An 18,020-nucleotide genomic window follows, 5' to 3' on the forward strand; every position below is an offset into this window, starting at 1 on the left:
AAATAAGGTTGAAAAATTCGATTCATTAAATCCATAAAAGCAGCAGGAGCATTAGTCAAGCTGAATGACATTACCAAAAATTCATAATTACCGTACAGAGTTCTAAAAGCAGTCTTTGGCACATCACACTCTTTAACCTTCAACTGATAATACCCGGATCTAATGTCTATCTTCGAAAACACCGCGTTACCTTTTAGTTGATCAAACAAGTCGTCGATACGTGGCAAAGGATATTTGTTTTTAATTATAACCTTGTTCAACTGTCTGTAATCTATACGCAGTCTCAACGAACCGTCTTTCTTTTTCACATATAATACAAGTGCACCCCAGGGAGACATACTCGGTCTCATAAACCTTCGATCTAATAACTCTTGGAACTGTGCCTTTAATTCTTTTAATTCAGCTGGTGCCATCTGGTATGGTGTCACTGATATCGAAGTTGTTCCAAGAACCACATCAATCACAAACTCAACTTCACAATTAGGTTGTGAACCTGACAATTCTTCAGGAAATACACCAGCAAACTCACTAATAACTGGTAACTGATCTAGTTTCGATTCAGAATTCTGAGTATCAAAAATATAGGCTAGAAATGCCTCATTACCTTTACGCAACAATTTCTGAGTAGGAAAAGCTGAAATAATTCTAAAACTTTCTTACGAACTCTCAGACTCAACGGAAATCACCTCTCTTATCTAACATTTCAGATCAATCTGCTTCTGTCTACAATTTATTATGGCATCATGCATCGATAACCAATCCATTCCAAGAATAACATCAAATTCCTGAAAGGGTAGCAACATCGAATCAGCAGGGTATTCACAGCTTTCAGTGGACAATTACGACACACTAAATTAACTATTACACTTTGGCCTCAGATATATAATTTATCACTGAAAATCAGGATGTTACAATTTGAGCCCAGAACCTCGCACACACAAGCACAACACTAAACCACTTAACCAAATTAATTTCTTTTAACATAATTTCACGATCCAATTTCTTCTAACCTGGTTTTTGGGATGTGACAACTAGCCCGTTGAAACCAGAAATGAATTGCATGTTGAATTAAAAGAGTAGAAATGAACAGAAATGGTGAAAATGGAGAAATAAGAAACATTTTGAAATGATTATGGTTTTCTCTAAAATGAAAATGAACATGGAGAAATAGAATCATTTGGAAATGAATGTGGTTTTCTCCAAAATGAAAATGAAAATAACACGAAAATAAATTTATGTTTTTGAATTAAATGAAGTTCAAAATTGAAATAAATCATTTTGTCATAATGGATCGTTGAATGTAGAAATATCAAATATATTTTCTTATAGATTTTTATGGTAAATTCGTCATGATTTTAACGAAATTGAATTGGATTAAGAAGATTATTTAATTGGAAATATATTGAAGCTTATTTTGGGAAATAGAAAAAAAATATCAAGTTGGATTGAATTATAAAGTATTGGGTTAAAAGTCTAGGAAGTACTCGTAATTGGACCCAATATGAGAGAGGCTCAAAAGCCTCTCATGGTAAAGGGGTGAACGATACTTCTAGTTAAACTAGGAGTTCGTTTTTCTAGTTGAAATAAACTTCTACAATTTAATAAGAGTTCAACATTCTCTCCCTATAAATAGATGGCACCGGTAGGGTTATTTACATAACTTTAAGACACCATTATTTTGTCTGAAAATAGAGAAACTTTTATTCTCTAAGAAATAAATATATTTTTCGGAATAATAATCCTGTCGGTTTCTATTTGAGAAGAGATATTCATTGTAGCACCCCCTACCTATATTCGTCGCCGGAATAGGGTACGAGCCATTACCGGAGTTTTTTGAATTAATTTTTTTGTTATTACGAGTTAAATACTATTCTTTTATTGAAACATATTATGACGTCCCTTAGATGGGCCTCCGAAGCCCAAAAAATACATTGATAGCAAACCAAATCAACCAATCCAATTCAACATATTTTCAAGATAGATTTACACATATCCATAAGATAACCTCATCACATGCCAAAACCAGGATTTGATAGCAATACCAATGGCTAACTTTACATTCATTTCACATTAACATTTACTTTATCAACTTATACACGCCATTGATTTCCAAAATAAAGTTTCTTGATATACCAAAGTGTTGAAGTTGATAGTGTGATGTGTCTCCGACTGAATCCGACCCCCGAGCTCTTAATACTACGAATCAGGGAAAAATGAAACAGGGTAAGCACATTGTGCTTAGTAAGCTCATGTAACAAGAATTATACTTACCTAATATTTTAAACACAATACAATAAATATTCATACATCCATTAAATTTACCATTTACCTATCACACAAAAACTCAACGAAAACATTAATCAAATAGCATCATATGAGTTCAATACAAAGATTAATTATTGATGAGCTCATCAATTCCATGTTTCTATTACCCTTATTATTTCCTATATTTATCCTGTTGAATTTCTTAGAATTTCGATAGAATTTCGATGGATTTTCAGAGGCACACTTTTAGCGTACTATTCCGGGTCCGTCAATTCATATTCATGTGCGCACATTTCCATTTCAGAGAGCACACTCCTGCGAACCTCATCCTTACAGCGAGATTACCAGTCCAGGCTAAATCCCCTTCAATGACAATTTACTCTAATGAGCTTGGATTTGAATTACCAATCCCGGCTAAATTCAGACCCTAACCCGGATTACCCATCTGGGCTAAATCCATTTTACACATATTCTTCGGGAGGGCTATATCAGGATAGGATCACCCGTCCGGGCTAGATCTTTTTTTTTTACCGTCAAGTCCTTTTTAAAGATACATCGAATTTTCCTTTCATTCAACAGGGATTTCTTCCCCTTTTTATCAAATATATCAATGTCTCATCAATTTTCATACAATGAACATTTAAATCATATTCACATCAATAACATACATTTCAAGCATTTAAGAATATAATTCAGGTTACACGAACTTACCTTGATTCTTGTTCGTACATAAAAATCTACTAATCCCGAACTTTTTCCTTTCCTCGATCTAGCTTCATATTTGAATTTTCTGGATCTAAATAAATAAATTTAATTATCAATTTAATACATTTCATGTTCATATGTAACATTCTCTATAATTCCACTATTATTTATAGTTCACTCAAAGCTGTCTACTTGAGTCTAAGTCACTAAATTATTTATATCTCAAGTTACAGAATTCCAAATTAAAAACCACTTGGTGTTTCTAAAACTAGACTCAAATACATTTCTACCATAAAATTTTCAAATTTTTTGGTTCAGCCAATAAGTACAGTAAAATTTTCAAACTTACCCATGTTCTGTTGTCTGACAGCTTCGACCTTTCTTTGCTAAAAATTAATTATCTCTTAGTAAAAAATTTGGATGATGTTTCTATTTGTTTCTATTGAAAATAAACTCATTAATAATTTAAACATGTAAATTTTAACCCCTAATTTTTTTATTATATTTTTAATAATTTTCCAAAGTCAGAACAGGGGAACACGAATTCATTCTGACCTTGTCTCACAAAATTTATTATATCTCTTGATTTATAATTCCATTACTTACACCGTTTTTTCTATGAGAAAATAGACTCAATAAGATTTAATTCCATATTTTGTTCATCCTCTAGTTTGATTTTCGCAATTTATAGTGATTTTTCAAAATTAGCCTACCGCTGCTGTCCAAAACTGTTTTAGTGCAAGATGTTTATTACCATTTTCCCCTAAGCTTTTAATAAATGATAATTTTGTCCCTGCTCAATTAACCTCTCAATTGACCTGATTTTTCTCAATTAACACTTTATTCTATCGCTTTAACTACTTTATAACCTTTGGGAATCAGAATTTCAGCACTAGACTTTAATTCCAACTTTTTCACAATTAGGTCTTAAAAATTAATATCTATTGAAATTACCTAATAAAATCATCTCATAAACAAATTAAAGCTTCAATTTCATGCTATTTCATCATAAACTTACAGCACTCAACCATGGTGACTTTCAATTTCATCCATGAAATCAAAAACTAATGAATTTAATAGTAGAGCCTAGTTGTAGAAGTCTTAAAAACACAAAAATTACAAGAAAAATGCAATGATTAACTCACTTAGTGCAAAAATTATGAAATACTAGCTTAAATAACCCCTCCTATGGCATTTTGGCTGATGAGAATGAAGAGAAATCACAAGAAATCTAGATATTTCTACATTAGTCCTAATTTTATTTAGTTAATTATGCAATATTCCAATTTTACCCTTAAATCTTCCATTTTCTTGTTGATTTCATGCCCTTGCCGTCCAGCCCAAATAAATTTTGGGTCTAATTCCTTTTAAATCCTTTCACATAAGACACTTAAGTTATTTAATCATCCCAGCCACTTTTACACATTTTCCAATTTAGTCCTTTTTAGTTAATTAACTACCCAAACATTAAAATTTTCTAACAAAATTTTAATACCACATTACTAACATTTCAAAAATATTTATAAAAATATTTCCGACTCAGTTTTACGAGATCGAGGTCTCTATACCTTGTTTTTACCCAATTTCTTCAATAATTTCTTTTTCTAACTAACCACTAAATCGGTAAAATTTTTCTATCGATATTTTCATAGGATTTTCCTATCATATCTGTAATACCCAATTTTAGCCCGGGCTCACCAAAAAAAAATCAAAGTAATATCATTTGGCACGATCGGAATTGCCCATTACTTGAAAAGGTTGAAGGTCCATCTACAAGCTTATGGAAACATAATCTTCAGGGATATGCAATCTTAGATATGATATGCAATCTTAGATATAATATATAATCTTAGATATGATATGCAATCTTAGATATGATATATAATCTTAGATATGATATGCAATCTTAGAAGATATGATTTTGTAATCTTAGAGATTTAATTTGTAGATACCCTTTAATCTCAGCCGTTGATGTAATTGATCTGTACCGTTGGATTTGGGGAGGCTCAACTATAAATAGAGGCCTCTCCCTTCATTGTAAAAGGAAAAGAAAAAAAAAGATGGAGGAATAAAAAAAGAGAACGATTGGCAGTTTTTTTAAAGGTGGCTTACTATTTTTTTTTCTTTCGATTATTTTTTACTTATTTACGATTTTAAAAAAGGGAGAAGGTGATACCACTGCGAATTTTATTTATTTATTTTATTTAGCCCCTCCGCCTTTTAATGTTTTTGTAATTAAGTTTTTTTTAAATTTACCCCTTTATTTATTTTCGATTTCAATTCGATCCTGATTGGATGACGCCGTTTAGGGAAATAGGGAAAATTTCCTTCGGTCCCTCCATGTAATATCTTGCGTTCAATTTGGTCCTTTAGTTTCCATTTATGTATAGATTTGCCTCGAGTTTTTATTTACAGTTCAAATTAGTCTTTTTCATTTTCTTTATTTTTATTAATTAGTTTTTTATTCTTTTTTTATATTTAGTTATTTTTTAAGAAAATATATGTATATATATTTTCATATCATATATTTTTTTGTAGTATAATATAATTATTTTTTATTTATCTGTAATTATTTTTATCTATATGTATATATTTATTTTAGTATACATATGTATGTACACATATTAATATTTTTAACTAATTTTATATATATGAACATATTTATTTTTAAAAATGCAAATATATTTTTTATATACTTTATAATTTTTTTCCTTTATTTTCATAAATGCATCATGTATGTATAAGTTTCATAGCCCAAGATTTCATATGTAAATTATGTGTATGACTTTTAATTTCAATGCATATATACTATGTGCCTTTTATTCTTTATATTTTGTTTATTTTCTTCATTCGATTATTAATTCATGTTTTCGTTTATATGTTAAAATTTATTTTTTATTTTGATCATTCATTTGATATTTTGTATGTGATTATTTTTTATTATGTATATTGATTCTATTTATTCATTTATTTATATTATTTCTCTGACTTGTAATATTTATTATTGCATGGTATATTTAATGTAGCATCACATCATTTTTTTACTCGATTTCAAACTTTTCAAAATTGAGATAATGCTCGTATTTAGGATTTTCAAGGAAATTGAGCCCTAACGTATTGGGTTCCGATTTTCTTCGTTAAATCTAACAATTGAGCCATTACATTCATTTTTACATTAAAAAAAAAGAAAACTATTTCTAGTTCTGTGTTTGATTCAATTTGTTCGAGCCTACACTTGAAGTATTTTGTGGTGCGAGAATAGCGGAGAATATAATTTGGTTGAAATCCAAGAATGACAAGGATCCATCTATCTGAAAACACAGGTGCGAATTTAGTCTAAGTTTATTGCTATAAATATCACAAACCGGGTTAGTTTTCAAAATTTTTATTTTTCGCTATGTAAGAAAACTGTTTTTGAACCAGTTTTTATCCAATAAAATCTACCATGGAGTCTGAGTTTATCACTTTGGAATTGGATGGTAATAAGACTAAGTGTTTGAAAAACTTCTTAGCAAGTATTCCATTAGGCATGAAGCCAACAATAGCCATTATAAAAAATAAAACTTTCAATGGCAAAAATAGACATATTTGTCTAAGGCATGATGTGGTCAAACAGCTACAAAACATGAAGTTATATCAATTGAGTACGTGAAGTTAGAGATAAATTTTATTGATCTTCTAACTAAACCTCTGGGAAGAAACTAGTAAATGAAACATTGAGGGGAAGATGATTACTATCAAATAGTTATATCAACAATGATTGGAACTCAACCTATGTAATTAGAGATCCCATGAATTAGGTTCATATGAGTAATAACGGAGCCATTAGTTGATTTGTTAAGCACTATAAATTATGCCTATCCTATGGTGTAAATAATGTTAAAACTAAAATGAAGATGAGGATGAGGATGAGTAAAAACTCTTAATCAAATCCATATCCTTTATACGTGGTGTATTAATCAACAAGTAAACTTGATGAATTGACCTATATGAGTGTGAAGTTGAGCCTCTTTTATGAGATGTATAACAAAGTTTCTAGAGCACTCATGGAAAACCAAGTACGCATATAGCCTATTAATGCATAACCACATTGAATAACAAATCATAGGTATAATGTAATGAATGAGAACGCTACTTTTCATGATAAACAATTGGTTCATAGAAATTTATGTTTCACCAATTGTTTAGTAAATTATGTCTCATTTATCTAAGTTTTGGTTCATAGTCTAAAGGACACCATAAATAGTACATTATACTGAAGTACTTAGCTAAAATCTTTTCCATTATTATTTGAAATATGTGTGATATTATTTGGAGTGTAGTATATTTCAAAGAATCCTATGTTCTCTAAAGACGCCCCTTGAGTTTTATTTACATAACATTACTTGATATTGGGCTTATAAGAGCCAGGATTAGATAATAGGCACACACGTGTGAGAATTGAGCCGAAAGCTCAATCCAATGTTAAATTGGTTTATTTCCCCTATGCACGATACAAAACCCAATCTGTTTTTTTTTTTTGCTTATTTTATTGTATTTTAAATTATTTTGATTAAACATGCTTATCTAAAATCTCATGATTTTCACCCCAACTAACATCCAAAATTCCTAACATACATATTTTGTTTTCTAAATTTAGGCATGCATGGTCAATCTTCATAATCATCATTCAATGTGCATTTCACTCATCTCTGAAATCCTTCCCTTTCTCCCTTTCTCCCTTCCTCTTCTATTTATCTAAGTATTTTGTATACGTTCTTCTCGTTTCTTGTTTCCTTTTAGAAACAAAAGTGCTTGTTGAACCCTAGGGAATATACAATCCATGAAATATCTTTAAGGACAATGCTAGCCACACCTCAAACATTGTAATTTCCTTTTGCTTTCAACCCCCTATTTTCAACAATATACATTTTTTTTTATCTTTAAAGATCCAATAACCTTATATACCTTACAAATCAATTGCAAGTCTTGTTGGTATAGGTTTGAATGTTGGTAAGGAGAAACTAACAACGTGTTTGAATGCAATATTAAATGAAGGTTTTTAATGGTTTATCAAACAAGCCATTAGTCTACTATTATTGCACTGATGAATTGAATATTCCACTTATTTGAAGTCAAATAAAACTTTTGCTTGTCCACATTTAGTGTCATCAAAAGGTTGCTTATCACATATTGTATTCTTTCCGACATTTGCATGTGTAGATGTCGACATACAGGTATATACATGAAAGAAGAAAAACATAACTTGAAAAAGAATAACTAAAATACCAGACATAGAACTAACAAAAACACGACAAGAATTATCCTGGTATAAAAAATTATTTTAAACCCCATTTGATGTAAGTATTAATGTTGATCAGGGATGTAATAGCGGTCCGTTATCGAAATAGCGGCCGTTATATAGTGGTAGCGGCACCGTCCGAAACCGCTACTGCTGAAACCGCTATTATATTTTACAATAAGTTGTGTGGATTTTTTTTAAAATTCACGACCGCGGTACCCGTAATGACCGCAATAGCATCCGTTATGTCCGCAGCCGCGATAAATGTAATGCAACCGAAAACGCGGCCGTGACCGCAATTTAAATCCCTGATGTTGATATGATATATTAGTTATTATTGATATATCATGTAATTTCGAAATAATAATTAATTTGGTAAGTACGATATTTTAATATACTCACATGACTTTTTGTGTGAATATAAAGGATAAAAGAAAACAGTTGGAAGTGGTATTTAAATATCATTTATGATATCCATTTTATTATGCTATTTTGTTTCCTATAAAACCATCATCTAACACTAAAAATTACATTTTTTTTTGCTTGATTACTAAAAGCATCCTCATCTTCTTTTTACTGCCATTGTTGTGGAATAAAGGTAAAAGATTGCTCAAAATTTCATCATTTGTATTTAACTATATTTATGAATACCCATGATCTTTTAAAAATTTACCACCCTTAACTTATTATTGACATATAAGGTCTTCATTTTTCAATAAGTTTAATTTAGTTAAAAAAATATTATTAATCATTCCACATCAATACTCTCTTTTAAACAAAACTTTTGAATTATATATATTCTAAATCTATGTTATTTTGTTAGTTTTTAAAATCAAAATGCAAATGTAAGGGAGTGTCGAGTTAGCCAAAGGTTGGTAAATTGACAAATTTCTTAAAATAATATTTGATAATTAAAATGGTTTAATGATGAAGAAAAACTATCAACAAATATTTTAATATATTATGTTAATAAAAATGAAAATGTTAAATATAAAATATTGTTAAAAATTATTAAATATAAATTATTAGTTGAAAAAATTATAACCCTATATTAAAAGGAAAGCAATAATATATTTTAAAAGTAGGATTGTACATTCATAAATAACAAGAGTAATAAATATCAAAATTTTCAACACCAAACATATAGTGATATTTCTTTTGAAATTTTAGTATTATTTAACATAGTATTTATACTAAATGAGGAATTTCATTCTCCTTGAAAACGAATATGCTTTCTTCACCAAAAAAATGAATATGCTTTGTTTTATATTTCTTTTCCCCTTGTTTCTATCGTCTCTTTTTTTTTTTATAAAAGCTTGGTCTGCGTGTTTTATTCAAATCAAAGAAGTGAAAGAAAAAAAACAAATTTCAACAGTAAATACCCTACAAATAATCAGGCCCATTTTAGTACCTAGAATTTGCCTAAGCCCAATTCCTAAAAACCAATCAAAATTTGAAAAATAAAACAAAAACCTTAATACTACTTTCCCGCGACAAGATTCTGCACATCTCTCCTTGAAAACATTTCGTCTCTTCAGTGCACCGAAAGATGGTCATCCCCTTCTGCATGTCTCCGATGGAAGGTACGTCTTCTTCATATTAGCGATTTAACTCGCTTTTTTAGGTTACTGTTTAACTAAGTTCCTGTGAATCTGAGATACCTTCCACTAACCTTTTGTTTCTTGTTCTGAGAATGCAATAGCTCTGTCCTTCATTTTCCAGATCTGTGTCGCTAGCTTTTAAAAAATCTTCTCCTTATTTTGTAGTCTTTAAAGCATGACTCCTCCGCTGCCTACTGTTTCACCGTATCTGTCAGTCGCGACAGCCCTAACAATCGCACTGGAAATGCCCGAAATCAGATGAGTATCTTCCCTTCCTTTTAGTCCTTTTGTTGTTAGGGTATGAGCTACAGTGTTTTCTTGTCTCCCTGCATAATTAAACTGACATGTAACAAAGTTTCGTCGTATTCTTTTTGCGTCTGCGATATAAGCACTTATTTCGAATTTGTCCTCTTCTTAACTTTGTAAATTTTTAATAATAGCTAGTGTATCTCCTTCTACCTCAACTCGTAAGAACCCTGAGTCTGCCCCAAATCTAATCGCTTGGACGCATGCAAGTGCCTCAGTTGCAAATGCTGACGGTATGTGGTCATTTTTATAGGTTATTGATTTTAGAATAACACCCGACTTATCTCGAATCACGATTCTAGTGCATGACCTTTTATTCTGTTTATCAAATGCAACATCAAAATTAATTTTGACATTTGTATCTCTCGAGGGTTTCCAATATTCCTTGCACACTGCACTAACATATATTCTGTTTTTAACTTATTCTATTTCCCAAATATGTTTTGTAATAAACTGGATCAAACTTGCTTCTGATTGTACCTTTTTCTCATGTACCGATTTATTTCGAGCCATCCATAATCCCCAAATGGTGTCCACGATTATTTTTATCTATTGACTTGATTCTTTTTCGAAGAGCATCTTCAACCATTCCTTATATTGTAACTGATCTTGTTCCAGGGTCCACCTAATTCCCAATCTGGACCATACTTCAGCAGCAAAAGGGCAATCTTTAAAAACATGATCTGTTGTTTCGGGACTGTTGATAGATCTTGAACAGTTGGTTGTATTTCCTAGTCTTCGCTGGTATAGATTATAGAAAGTAAGTATAAAATTATTTAGAGCTTTCCATACCAGTATTTTTGTCTTTGAGGGCAAATCTACCGTCCATAGCTTTCTGTACATGGGTTTCTAAAAATTACAGTTTTCATGTAATTTTATGGAGCTGTCAGTTTGTAATAATTTTTTGTAACAGCTCCACACTGTATACGACCCTGATGCCTTTCCGCTCCAAACTACTTTGTCCTCTTCTTACTCCATAGGGAGGAGAATGCATAAAATCCTTTCGGCATCTTTGGGATGAAAGGTACCTCTTATTACTTCTTCCTTCCATTGATTTGAATTTTGTTCTATTAAATCCGATACATAAACAAAGCGATGATCAATATTTGAATAATGTATTTTGTATTCATCAGTACCCGAAACCCACACCTCATCCTAAATACGAATCTGATTCCCAGACCCAATCCGCCAACATAATCCCTTTTCAAGAAGTCCTCTCGCCGACCATATACTCCTCCAGGTATAGGATGGTAAGGTCCCCAAACTAGCTTGCATGAAATCTGAATTGGGATAGTACTTAGCTTTTAATGATTTTGCTAATAACGAATCTAGATAACAAAGCAAACGCCACCCTTGTTTTGCAAGCATTGCTACATTAAATTTAGATAAGCATCTAAATCTTATCCCTCCATCCTCTTTAAGCTCCCTAAGATTTCTCCACTCACACCAATGAATGCCACGTTTGTCATGATTTTTTGCCTGTAATATTACTTTTTATAAATACCTCCCTACCTTCAATCGACAAAAGTCTTGTACTCCATCCTTTAATTTTACTTAACATCCTATCTTTAAGGAGCTGGAAAGTTCTTTTTTTATCTCTTCCTATCATGTTTGGTAACCCCAAGTATTTTTTTTTTTTTTAGATTTCTTGAGGTTTGCACGTCTAATATATTTTCTATTTGCTCCTTTTTTGTCTTTGGTATGTTCGAACTAAAAAATGACATTGACTTATCAAAAGCCCTTTGATAGAGCCTTCCTGAGTTGCTAACCTTTTTAGTGAGGATAAACCCTCATTACAAATTAAAAATAAATATGGGCTTAGGGGATCACCTTGCGCAACCCTCTCATCGGTTTGAATCTTTCTCCTAGCTCACCGTTTAAGCATACTGAGTAACTTGTCAATGAAACACATCGCATAATTAGTGCCACAAAAGACTCCGCAAATCCAAGCTTCTCCAAAACTTTTTCCAGAAAAAGTCACTCCACTCTATCTTATGCCTTACTCATGTCTAGTTTTAATGTTAGGCTTCCATTTTGACCCATTCTTCTCTACTTTAGAGTATGCATTAACTCATAAGCTAATAAGACATTATCTGTAATAAGTCTTCCTGGCCCAAAAGTGCTTTGGGCTTTATCAATGCAAGCATCCAATACTTTTTGGAATCGACTAGCAACCATCTTTGATATAATCTTGTAGATTAATGTGAACAGGCTAATAGGTCAGAAATTTTTGAGATTTATAGGGCTTGCTACTTTGGAAATAAGAACTATATTTGTCAAATTAATTTCATCAATTGGGCTACCATTATTCAGAATATCCAGACAGAAATCATCGACCTCTTTCCCAAAAATATGCCAATATTTTTGGAAAAAGAGTGCAGGGAACCTGTCAAACCCGAGGGCTTTTGTTGGTCCCATACTTTCAATAGCAGAAGCAATCTCTTCTCTCATGAATTTTTTTGTCAATTATTTTTTCATGTCCTCCAAAACGTACACATCAATCCTTGATAATATATTTAACATTGTTAATTCCTCCTAAAGCAAATAAATTTTCGAAATATCTTTTTGCCACTTCTGCCATCACCTTCCTGTCTGAAGTTATTTGCCCATGTTCATCCTCTAGTTCTTCAACTTGGTTCGCTCTTCTTCCTTGAGACACACAGTTATAGAAGAATTTTTTATTTTTATATCTTTCTTTTAGCTAGTACTTCTCTTCCTTTTCAATTTCCAAATTTAAGTGAATTTTGACATTAATTAATTTTACCATATTTTTATCCGTCCTATCCATGCCATCCAATTCCTCAATTCGGGCCAGTAATTTTTTCAATAATCCCTTTCTAGATTTTTTGATCCCTATTGTCCATCTATGCAAACCTTTTCCTACAGCGTCTAGTTTCTCTACCACCCCACCTCTACTTATCATCCATAGTCTCTTGACTTCCTCTTCGCAAGACATCTCCATGGTCTACCATGCCTCGAATTTGAATCTTTCCCTCCTTTTACTAATTCCCTTTGTTTTGGTTTTAAAAACAACGGACAATGGTCATAAAAAGAATGAGACAAATGTTAGCTTGTATATTCAGGGAAAAGGTAAATCCATACCTTATTAGCCATCCATCTATCAAGATGTTCTCTAATATTTGTTTCGAGGAGGTTTCATCATTCCCATGTAAACCACCTACCAACATATCCCACATCCTTTAATTGGCAATTACTCAGAACTGACCTAAACTCTTTCATTCACCCTTCATCTCGTGGCAATCCTCCTTTTTCAAAAGAAAAAAAAATCTCATTAAAATCTCCGCAAACTAGCCATGGCATTATCTGCTCACAACCTAGTCTCCTCAAACTATCTTATGCCTCACTTCTTCCCCACGCCTCCGGAGCCCCATAAAATCCAATCAACCTCCAAGTTGCCCTAACTTCAGTATCCTCAATGTTCACATCTATATGATTATTGAAAAAGCTCCTTAAAATTACTGATACCTCACTTCTCCAACCGAGACTTAGACCACCCTTAGTTTCAATTATCGGGACATCAATACCATAGAAAAAACCACACTGTCATCTTACTTTTTCCATTCGAAAATTGTCTATTTTAGTCTCCATAAAGAAGACAACCTAGGGATTATACAAGTTCAGCATATGCTGAAGTCTTCTAACGCTCTATGGACTCTCCAATCCACGGACGTTCCAACTTAGGATTTTCATTATGTCCAATCGGTTTGCCTATTGGCAGCCACCGATATTTGTTTTATGCTGGTTATTCGTCGTTGTTCACCTTGTCCACTCCCTCCATACGTGCATCTTCTTCGAGCTTGACCATCCGATCTGTGTCGTTTCTTCCTTTTACTATTTTCTAGCGGTACCTCCTTATTTTCCTCCTCCATATCCTCATTTTCCCCCTCATTGAGACAAATCACTCATTTCCCTTTATCTTGCCTCCAACTACCCTCTAAGTTAATTCCCCAAGTTTGGTTAATCAACCTCATATCTTGATATCCATTGAAACTGCTTAACCTTTTGTCATTATTCCACATCTCTTCCTTACTACAAACTTTCCCAAAATGCCTTCCCAAATTATCCTCCTTTATCCACACGCTTGGTGTAACAATAACTCTCTTTGGTTGTGCCCTCAACGAAGCATCCCAAGCATATTCCACTTCTCTTAATCCTAAATTTATCCTTTTTTGGCAAAACCTATCACCATGCCCCAAAACTCCACAAAGGAAACAAAATAAGGATAATTTTTCATATCTAAATTTCACATAGACCGGATCTGATTGGGGAATTATGATTTTTTTTCTTCCTCTTTAACGCCTTCCTTATATCTATTTGAACCCTAATGCGCATAAAATTCCTATGGCCTTAACTTGTTTTGTATCATGTTCCAGAAATTTGCCCATAAAATCTCCTAATTGCTGAGCCACAATCCGAAAAATATCCCGGTGGAAAATCATGTACCTGCACCTAAAAATCAGAGTATGCCAACGAAATTAAGTTCGGATCTTCCCCAACTTGTAGCCTATGAAATAGAAGAAGATGGTTGTTAAAGGTCCAAGGCGTTCCACTTATCACTCGCTCCACATCAACCTCATAAAAGAATCTAAATAGATAACGTTTTTCTCCTAGGTCAGAAATCTGTATTCCCACCAATGGATGCCATAAATTGGCCATCGTGTTTTTTAGTGCTAGAAAATGTACCACACTTGCTGTAAGACAGCAACCCACCAAACATAAATCATACAGCGATTTCTGTGGTTTAGCCTCCGTCTCAAACTGTATGCCCTCGTCTTCTTCCTCATCAAGACTCAAATCAATTAGGTCTTACTCCATTAGTGCCATCTCTGTCTTGCCCTAACCAAAATTTTGACTTTGTGCAGTATTAATATTTTGCGTTCACAACCTAGAAGAAAGATGTCCAAATCTAGCGTTGACCGCGAGCAAAATGAGAGAAGTAGGCAATCGTGAAAAATAAAACTTCTACGGCGGTGAGAGAACAAAAACAAGAAGAAAATCTGTTGACAAATCAATATTGCAAGATAAAAAGGTTTAGGCGGTAGAAAATTGCTTCAATGAAATGAACCAATTGTGAAACCCTAGACTAGCTAGACAATAGACGTGCTACTCAGAGAGCAGACTTGTAAACATGTAAAATAATGTAAAGTTATTTTGTTTCTATCGTCTTCGAATACTAAACACTTACTAAGTCTGCCCATTTCATGTATTTTCACATTATCCATCGCACCATTCTAACATTTCACGTTAGCCTTAACTTGTCATTAAATCACATTAAAAATATCAATAATGACTTGACTTAGTAGTGAATGATGTGGACCAAATTGCAAATAATTTAAACACAACATTATGTAAAAAAAAACAATAGAACCAAAAATAATTCGGAATAAAAGCAAAATCAATTTCTTACCTCTACTTCTTCAAAATTGTTGTTTAGCTTTTTTAATTCAATTTAATGTCATACCAACCATAGTTAAGCCACACCATTCCAAAATGGTAAATGTTCCTTTTAATGGTAGAAAGACTAAAATGAATTTTATGGAGACTTATGGTAAACTTTAACCATCATAATCATATTTATATTTAAGATATTTTATGTTTATATATAAGTTTTAATTTACATTAACTATTCTTTTTCTCTTTTTGATCATACAATATTACGAGAGGGGGAAGGAGATGAAAGGGTTTTGACCCGTGTCATCTAGGTGCTAGACAAAAGTTCTAACCACTACTCCAATTAAGCCTTGGCTATACTAATACCATATGAAAGTTGAGATATTTATATCTATACTTATTTTAGTGTTTTATTGAGTTTGTGTCACATGTCAACCAGGTATTAGCTCAATTATAAAATATTAAAATACATTCTCATATACAAATTAAATTATATTTTATATGGTGTTTTTAGTCTTTTATATAATAAATCAATAGAAATTTGATGAGATTAAGATTTGAATCTAGAGCACCATGTATGATAAACAATTAACTTTACCATTGTAACCAAAATAATAATTAATTTTATGTGAATTTTTAATAAATATATTATATTATTTTCTTGTGTTGAATTTATTTTGTATAATTGTACCATACTTAGAATTGTCTGGCCTTTCTTTGTAGTGATTATAATTTGCCTTTTGATATAATTAATCAAAAGTTAAAGTGTGTTTGGATAAAGAATTTTAAAATTTTGAGATTATTAAAATGTTAACATTTCAAAATTTATCAATTTAAAATATTTGCATTTGAATTGCTTTGATTGGATAAATAAGTGACTTAGAAAAGAAATCATATTGGAACTGTATAAATTAAAAAATAATTATAAAAGAATATTATATTAAAATAAATAGTATAAAAATAGTCAAATGGACATAATTATATTTGTAAAAATTTAAAATAAATTTTAAAAAGTTCTAAAATATATATTAAAATTGAATAAAATAATTTTTGAAGTTTTATCATATCATGAGACCATGTGTATAAAACCAAGTACAATTACAATGGATTTTGTAAAACCACTTTCTTAAGTGGAATTTATAAAAAAATTAAGCTACCGAAATTTCATTTTAAAAATTTCAATATAGTTATCTAAATAAATAATTTTTTAAAATTTTAAAAGCCTTAATGCAAATAAAATATCTCTGAAAATAAAATCATAAATACGTCTATTATTATTAGCTAATCACTCCAAAAAAATGGTTATTTTAATTAACATTGATGGTTGAATATGTTGCTCGCTTATCTTAAATAATATAAATTTTATTCAACTAAAATATATCATAAAATTTTGACTTAAAAGAATTGAGTTTAAATAAATGGATTTATATTATAAAACTCTACTCTTGCTTATTTATTTAAAATTATATATTTGTTTATTTATTGGGTTTTAATTTGACTGCTAATATAATATAATAAGGTATACAAATCCATATTACCACACGTCATATATCTCTCTTTTATATTTTAAATAATTTATTTAATTGTTCATAATCCGTTTAATTTCTATAATTTTAAAAAGTTATTTTATATTTTCTAACCAGATTATCCTTTCAAAATATTTAATTTTAAAATATATTTTGATATATATATATTTCCCATTAAAATGTTAATTTAATTTTTAAATTACTCCTTAAATGCTTTTTTAAATTAGATAAATACTCCTTTCATAGTTATTTTTATTCTTTTCTTATAATTTTTATATATTAAATTAGAAATTCGGCTAAATTTCAATTCATTATTTTTTTCTATTTACATTGTTATTTTTACTTTTCCGTAGTTGATATTTCCATATATGTATTTGAACAAGAGGAAAAATCCTAAAAGGAAATGGCCAATTCTTTTTAATAGATAAAAGAGAATTTTTAAATTTAAATGTCAATCTTTTATCTTTACAAATTTGTTTTGAATAATTCTTTACAGCCAAACATTTTAGTTTTTTAAAATATATATATATTTTAGGGGTTTTTTCTTTTGAAAATGATTTAGGTAATTAAAAACATTTAGATCATTGAAAAAAAATTGAAAATGATTAATTGTTGAACCTAAACTGTAAAATTAATTTATTTTATATCAATAATGCTTTTTATATAAGAAATATTTTAAAAGTAATTTAAAATAGATTTCAATTAAAAGTGATAAAATCAGCTATAAATACCAATTAGAATACTGGCAAAGGTAATTTATTATTGAGTTACTGTCAATGGATACGTTGTTAAATTTTTTTAAAAAATAATTTCGGTTCTAATCATATATGATATTTTTGACATAATGCTTAAAATCATCTATAGTCCCTCCCCAACACATAAATATGAGGATATAAGTTTCAACGCACTCAAATCCACATCCTC

At 30.7% G+C, this 18,020-nt stretch overlaps 1 long non-coding RNA gene across 4 annotated transcripts; it reads left to right on the forward strand.

Annotated features, from left to right (window-relative positions):
- The first annotated feature begins 9,593 nt into the window (after positions 1-9,593).
- On the forward strand, positions 9,594-15,379 carry LOC105797188 (uncharacterized). Of its 4 annotated transcripts, XR_001134671.2 has the most exons (7): positions 9,594-9,834; positions 10,018-10,391; positions 10,777-10,918; positions 11,072-11,182; positions 11,292-11,408; positions 14,553-14,939; positions 15,042-15,379. It is a non-coding gene; the product is annotated as an uncharacterized LOC105797188 (long non-coding RNA). The 4 variants fall into 4 exon arrangements; XR_001134673.2 differs by lacking the exon at positions 14,553-14,939 and having other exon boundaries at positions 9,606-9,834; positions 11,292-11,398; XR_001134670.2 differs by lacking the exon at positions 14,553-14,939 and having other exon boundaries at positions 9,607-9,834.
- Positions 15,380-18,020: the final 2,641 nt, after the last annotated feature.

This window comes from Gossypium raimondii, chromosome 3 (genome assembly GCF_025698545.1).
Source record: "Gossypium raimondii isolate GPD5lz chromosome 3, ASM2569854v1, whole genome shotgun sequence".
Classification (NCBI taxonomy): domain Eukaryota; kingdom Viridiplantae; phylum Streptophyta; class Magnoliopsida; order Malvales; family Malvaceae; genus Gossypium; species Gossypium raimondii.